General features: G+C 38.5%; 1 protein-coding gene across 4 annotated transcripts in view; it reads left to right on the plus strand.

The window, feature by feature from the left end:
• Window positions 1–7,500, plus strand: part of LOC136842804 (very long chain fatty acid elongase AAEL008004-like) — an 81,395-nt gene that overhangs the window by 21,285 nt on the left and 52,610 nt on the right. Inside the window, exon 1 of one of the 4 annotated variants that reach the window (XM_067110666.1) lies at window positions 724–741. The exons of the other annotated variants lie outside the window; for them this stretch is intronic. The gene's annotated coding sequence lies outside the window, so the exon portion shown is untranslated. Of the gene's footprint in view, window positions 1–723; window positions 742–7,500 lie in introns of those variants that run through there. 4 annotated transcript variants of the gene reach the window in all.

The raw sequence follows: 7,500 nt of genomic DNA on the forward strand, positions 1-7,500 counted from the left end.
TCTCGCTTCGCAAAAAGGATAAATGCTTAGGACTGTTAAGAGGAGACTGTTACAGCCTCCTTGTGCTAAGGTTGAAGGTGAACATCTGCACTTCTTGTATATTATTAAAACTATATTATTGCCCATATATATATATATATATATATATATATATATATATACTGTATATATATATATACATGTATGTATGTATATGTTATTATATACTTGTATATATATTGTATGCAAATACACACACACACACATATATATATATATCTATCTATCTATATATATATATATATATATATATATATATATATATATATATATATATATATATATATATATATATGTGTATGTGTGTGTGTGTGTGTGTGTGTGTGTGTGTGTGTATAACTTCTGAAAGGGCAGTTTAAACTATAGGTTAACAGGATCTAAACCTTGTGGATTCTAAGAGCTCACGATTTCTGTTTTTTATGTGCATTTTTATGTTTATTATCTGACTTCTGTCTAAAAGCCATGCTCTCCAGAGTGCCTGTGATGAAATCTCCGAGCATTTTTGTGAGGCATAACAAAGCAGCGCTGACGTACAAATGGAAAAACCTCACGAGAAGGAAAGGAATATGCGGATTTTGATTACAGCTTCTAAAACTGGCGTCACACAAAGGGAATATGCGGATGCTTCTTGCATGCTTGGGAGAGCAATCATGCATCTTAAAACTGGGACGAGACAGAAATTTACAAACAGCAAAGGATAAGGTCAGTGATCATGTCTTCTGGGATTTTCACGAAGAGTTTGTTCATGTCCAGAGAATCAATATATATACTTAAGTGGGGGAAAAATACTAATGTTTATTATACAATACCCCCATCGATACTGTAAAGCATAAATGAATTACCTTCGACATATGAAGAAGAATTTTGCTCTAAGAGGTCAGCAGGAAGATCAGTGGTGTAAATTCACAGCCTGAATCATTTCGCGTGGAACTTGCAAATAATTGTTCGAGATTGTTCTGTGCGCTTCAGTCAGGAGAATGAAAGGGTCATTGCATGAATCTTTGTATTTTCGTATTCAGTGAGTTTGCAGTTTTCTTTTGTGAAGGGATAAAGTTGATTTGAAAAATATCTCATTGCCTCTTTTCACTTGCAAATCTGTTTGCCATAAACTATGCAATATCTCCAAAATATTGATTTTTTATGCAAATGTAAGCTAATTGTGACTTTTATTGGGTTTTAACATCAAGAATTGTAACTGATTACTGAATCAGTCATATGACAGTAAACACCGCTCTTCGAACTCTGAAGGCTGAGTGGAAATATATGAAAAATATAATAAATTCTTAGCTAGAGACGCAGTAAATTGAATCGCCGGTAACGATAACCATGAGAGAGAGAGAGAGAGAGAGAGAGAGAGAGAGAGAGAGAGAGAGAGAGAGAGAGAGAGAGAGATTATATACACCAACCGCTAGATGAAATCTGATGTCATGAAGGTAATGCAGTTTGTATATCAGCACGTGTGTTTTAAGAACGCAAGTCATCTAATTTAAAAAGAAAGTAAAAGAAAGTTCAACAACCTACAAGGCGTTGAATCATATCCATAACAACCCGACCACCTTCCTTTGACTCGGGTTGTGTCAGTGACGTACCGCAAGGCTGTTACAGCGCAAAACCCTGTCATTTCGGGGTACAGAATCAGCATGATGTTCCAGATTGTCTCTCGTACTTGGATGATACTTGGATGATTGAATGACTGACATCTGGATGAAGTGCTTTGTCAGGGAATGAGAAGGCTCCATGTCATCCATTAAAATTCAGCTTGGTCATGTTTTCCTTTTCATTTATTTTTTTTTCTCCTTTTATTTCTATCTACGATGAGTTTGTCTGACTAAATTCTTTCTATCATTTCTCGTTTTCTGTTTCCTTGTTATTCAGTTTTTGCTGGTCCTAAAACAGCTTGTAATTTCCCCCGAGCCAGTTGACAGTGGATATTGCAACAAAGAATGCTTGTAAAATTAAGCTTAACATGATAACATGATTAACTTATTTTGTCTATGTATAGATTTTATTAGTATCAATATTAACTTTCTCCCTGAAAATAACTACTCAGCAGTTGCTAGTGTTGCAGAATTTAATGTCTGTTGACGAGGGCACAGATTAAATTCATCAACTCTGGGATCTGGTGATTAATACGCTTTTCCCACTTGGCAAATACAGGATTCTCGAAAATTATCAAGTTTTTTGCAACTGAAGTACGGTCATGGCATATTATCTTGGAAATTTTCCATGCCAGGTGAATGCTAAACAATCTACCTGGAGGGGAGGTGACTTAGGTTGATGATTTGTTGACGCCGCAACTTCTGCACATTTCCCAACTTCTTCCGTTGTTACCTCTTTTTATTCAAGCCTTTGCCGATAAGTCAGTCGTCTGTGCTTTTCTTCCTTCACTTCCGGCGTTCTGTCATTCACATTCACTCTCGTGTTATTCGTCCTACGTCTGTGAACACTGACCTTTAGACTGTCGTAATTGGGATGGCGTAACCCAATCAAGTTCGCTGCTTCTTCAGACGCAGTTTTTACCATTTTGTCTGTCACTCGTCTGCGTTTTTCGTCGAACTAATGGATGTCTTGTGATAACTATCACCGACAACCTCCTATGTCCATTCCTTTGAGATCGACAGTCCTTGGTTTGCTTGATTTAGTGACTGTTTCTTCAGTTCTAATGGCTCCAGAATTCTCTCTTTTACTGCTTTCTCTTTACTTACAAGAAATTTTGTTTCTAGGAGGTAAGTGTACCGGTCTCTAGGGCGAGATGCTTTTTTATATACATATATTTTTTGCTAGTATTTTGTAGCTTAGAGAAAAAGGATGCAGTGTCACGTAATAAACAAGAGCTATTATGTATAAAAACATGTCTCTGGCGACGGAAAACCCCTGCAGGCAAATTTTCGTCCACCAGAACAGGTTAAATGTGGCGATATGCCTGTAGAAAAAGGACGTAATAGGAGATGTCATGTTCGTTAGACTATGTTAACGGGCGTGATTATTGTTACTTATTCTGAAAGGAATTACTCGGTAAATGTTTTTAACAACGGGCATCGAAACCAGTGCTTCCGTTCTTGCTAACACACACACACACACGCACACACACACACACTAACAGATGCGCAAGATAATATCAAACATGAATGTTTAACTGCGGATGCAATTAAAAGTAGGTTCGATGCTATTATCAATATTAAACCAGTACCGTTCAGCAATATATATATATATATATATATATATATATATATATATATATATATATATATATATATATATATATATATATGAATATATATAATATATATATACTGTATATATAAAAGTTAAGTATACCTTAGTTTTACCAGACCACTGAGCTGATTAACAGCTCTCCTAGGGCTGGCCCGAAGGATTAGACTTATTTTACGTGGCTAAGATCCAATTGGTTACTTAGCAACGGGACCTACAGCTTATTGTGGAATCCGAACCACATTATAGCGAGAAATGAATTTCTGCCAACAGAAATAGATTCCTCTAACTCTTCATCAGCCGGCTGGAGACTCGAACTCGGGCCTAGCGAATGCTAGTCCACAGCTCCACCGACTCGCCCAACGAAGAGCTTATATATATATATATATATATATATATATATATATATATATATATATATATATATATATATATATATATATATATATATTACAAGAGGTATATTTATTACCTTTAGACGACACAAATGACAGTTCAGCTAGTTTTTGTCAAAGAATCTATTAAACGAACGTTTAAACGCCAGGTTTCTCATTCTTTTTAAGCAAGAGAGCGGCTACTATTTCCGGAAACCTTCCATTTCCATGAACTTATGAGAAGGAACGAATTCGCAAGTCTCTCTCCCACGTCTCCCTTTCACCAAGAAACCATTTCCTCTCGTAGAAGAGGAGGAGCCGTAAAGAAAAACATTTGCCACTCCACGTTTTAACTGCTGAGTCGATCCCATAGTGGGGTAGTGTCGTCAGTGCGCCTCGTGCGGTGCACTGTAGGCATTACTTAAGGTTCTTTGCTGCGACCCCTTTCATTCCTTTTACTGTACCTCCTTTCATATTCTCTTTCTTCCATCTTACTTTCCTCAACCCTCTCCTAACAATTGATTCATAGTGCAACTGCTTTGAGGTTTTCCTCCTGTTACACCTTTCAAACTTTTACTGTCAGTTTCAGTTTCAGCGCTGAATGACTTCATAGATCCCAGTGCTTGGCCTTTGACACAAATTCTATATTCAGTTCAATTCAGTTTAAACTACTGAGTCAAGGCTAAACCCTTGTGCATAAGACTTCCACAACACAAGCTTATTCCTAAACCCATCCCACGGGTTCCTCGTATAAATCTGCATTTCGCCTCCATGTTGCACGTACCGCCATCTGGTCTGATATGAAGGTCCTTGTCAGTACTCTATTTTGCCCCAAAATGGAAAACTGCAGCATCTGCAAAATTTTCGAAATTGAGATATGCCACCTATTGGTTCGTGAAACACTAACGCACAAGTTACCGCAGTTTCAGAATGATTCCTCAATGCTTTATTTAGGGGGTCTCATTTGCAGTATCTGCAAAATCAGTAGTAAGACAAGGGAGTTTCTACCATTTTTCTGTTTTGTATTTTTGCAGATACTGCAATCTTCCGTTTTAGGGCAGTATTGTTACCATCCATGAAAATCAACTTTAAACAACCGTACTTTCGTTTATGCGGACGCTGTCTCCATATATTATTTTTTCTATAGACCCTTCACCTTTCCAGCCTTTCATATTTAACGTATACCAAACAAGCAAGTCATCTCGAATACTGTCTTTTGCTTTCGGTAACATTCCTCACTTCACTTTGATACATTCCAACATTTGCTTCCATAGACTCTGCTCCGTTTATAGATCTTTAGGTGAGGCCTTGCTTTCTCCCTTGGTGTACTTATTCCTCGAACCACCTCCTCTGTCGTCTTACTCTTAAATGCTTATGGGAGTCAACCATTCCATTATTTGAACATCCATACTGAGATATATTGGGCCATTTTCAAGGCTTCCATTTGCCCTGATAACCTAACTCTTGTTAACATTCCCTTCCAACAGTTCTTTTAACAAATGCTTTCACCAGTACCAGAAGCTTCTCGTCTCCATCACTAATAGATTTCTAGTCAGTTTTCTGTAAAAGAAAACTATTGTGCCGGCTTTGCCTGTCCGTCCGCACTTCTTCTGTCCGCCCTCAGATCTTAAAAACTAATGAGGCTAGAGGGCTGCAAATTGGTATGTTGATCATCCACCCTCCAGTCATCAAACATATCAAATTGCAGCCCTCTAGCCTTAGTAGTTTTTATTTTATTTAAGGTTAAAGTTAGACATAATCGTGCTTCTGGCAACAATATAGGAAAGGCCACCAATAGGCGGTAGTTAAAGTCTGACGGGCCGCGGCTCGTACGGCATTATACCTAGACCACCGAAAGTTAGATTTATTTTCGGTGACCTTGATTATACGCTATAGCCGCTGTACAGAAAACTCGATTGCGTAGGAGAAACTTCGACGCAATTTTTACTTGTTTTATTTGGGCCTGGCTAGACAAGGGTATCAGGTTGCCCATCTTATTGCTCTTTGTACTTGAAATACCATTAGTCACTCCCTACTCCAATAATCACTCCCTACTCCACTACCTGTTTTCAATTCCCACAAATTCTCAGCAGCTGTCTCCCGTCGCTTATTTACGTGTGTATGTTACAGACAGATAGTGAAACCAGGCATTTCACGAACTGCCTGAAATTTCAGGCCGCTAGCGAAATGCACTTTGGGAAGTTTGATCCCCCAGGGGCTAGTACAAAACACGGCAAAATACATTTGACCCCCAGGGGCTAGTACTAAACACGGCGAAATACATTTGACCCCCAGGGGCTAGTACTAAACACGGCAAAATACATTTGACCCCCAGGGGCTAGTACTAAACACGGCAAAATACATTTGACCCCCAGGGGCTAGTAGTAAACCTGGCGAAATACATTTGACCCCAGGTGCTAGTACTAAACATGGCAAAATACATTTGACCCCCAGGGGCTAGTACTAAACACAGTGAAATACATTTGACCCCCAGGGCTAGTACTAAACACTGCAAAATACATTTGACCCCCAGGGGCTAGTATTAAACACGGCAAAATACATTTGACCCCCAGGGGCTACTACTAAACCTGTCGAAATACATTTGACCCCCAGGGGCTAGTACTAAACCCGGCAAAATACATTTGACCCCCAGGGGCTAGTACTGAACCTGGCGAAATACATTTGACCCCCAGTGGCTAGTACTAAACACTGCGAAATACATTTGACCCCAGGGGCTAGTACTAAATATGGCAAAATACATTTAACCCCCAGGGGCTAGTACTAAACACGGTGAAATACATTTGACCCCCAGGGGCTAGTACTAAACATGGCGAAACAGTGTAGGTGAGTCACTGTTTTGCCGTGTCTAGTACTAGCCCCTGGGGAGCTCAAATGTCCCCAATTGCATTTTGCTAACTGCCTGTAACATATATATACTGTACGTTATTAGTCTCTGTAACTTCTTTGCGAGTGACAGAAATATTTATTTCTTCATTTTTGAAAAATTAAATATAATTTTTAAAGACTTTTTTTTTGTCAGAGTTTATGGGACAAATTCTTTCCCTTGTTTTTTCTTATATGTTTTTGCTCATCTTGGCCTTTCACGATTTACCTTATAATTTCCTTTTTTATATCAAGTCCCGATGGTTATCTTCTATCTTATATATATAAAAAAAAATATATATCACATTGGCGCGACCTTCAGCCTCTCTCTCTCTCTCTCTCTCTCTCTCTCTCTCTCGTGTTTGTTCTTCGGTATTACCGCATTTATTGCTTGTTTATTCTGTCCAGTTCCGCAGCTTTGCCCAAAAAATCACATAAGCAAATCAGGTATCTAACTAATGAAATTTAGAGGTTACTAAACAAATACATTTTAGTAGGAAACATGACAAAGGGAATGATGTACTACCGCTGTGCCCTCCATAAATTTTTTTTTTTACGCCAGAAATTAATCTCTGTGAGTTACCTGTCTCTATACCATAAAATTTTTCTCGTACTCAAAACCCCTTTTCTTTCATCGTGAAGAAATACTTCCTTAGAAAAAGAAGTAAAAAATGCGCCGAAGTTTCTTCGGCGCAATCGAATTTTCGGTACACCGTATAATCAAGGCCACCGGAAATAGATTTATCTTTGGGTGGTCTCGGTATAATGCTGTATGAGCCGCGGCCCATGTAACTTTAACCAACGATCGGTGGTGGCCTGTCCTATATTGCTGCCAGAAGCACGATTATGGCTAACTTCAACCTTAAATAAAATAAAAACTACTGATAATAGAGAGCTGCAATTTGGTATGTTTGGTGATTGGAGGGTGGATGATCAACATACCAATTTGCAGCCCTCTAGCCTCAGTAGTTTTAAGATGTGAGGGCGGACA

Source organism: Macrobrachium rosenbergii, chromosome 10, assembly GCF_040412425.1.
Source record: "Macrobrachium rosenbergii isolate ZJJX-2024 chromosome 10, ASM4041242v1, whole genome shotgun sequence".
In the NCBI taxonomy this organism is placed as follows: domain Eukaryota; kingdom Metazoa; phylum Arthropoda; class Malacostraca; order Decapoda; family Palaemonidae; genus Macrobrachium; species Macrobrachium rosenbergii.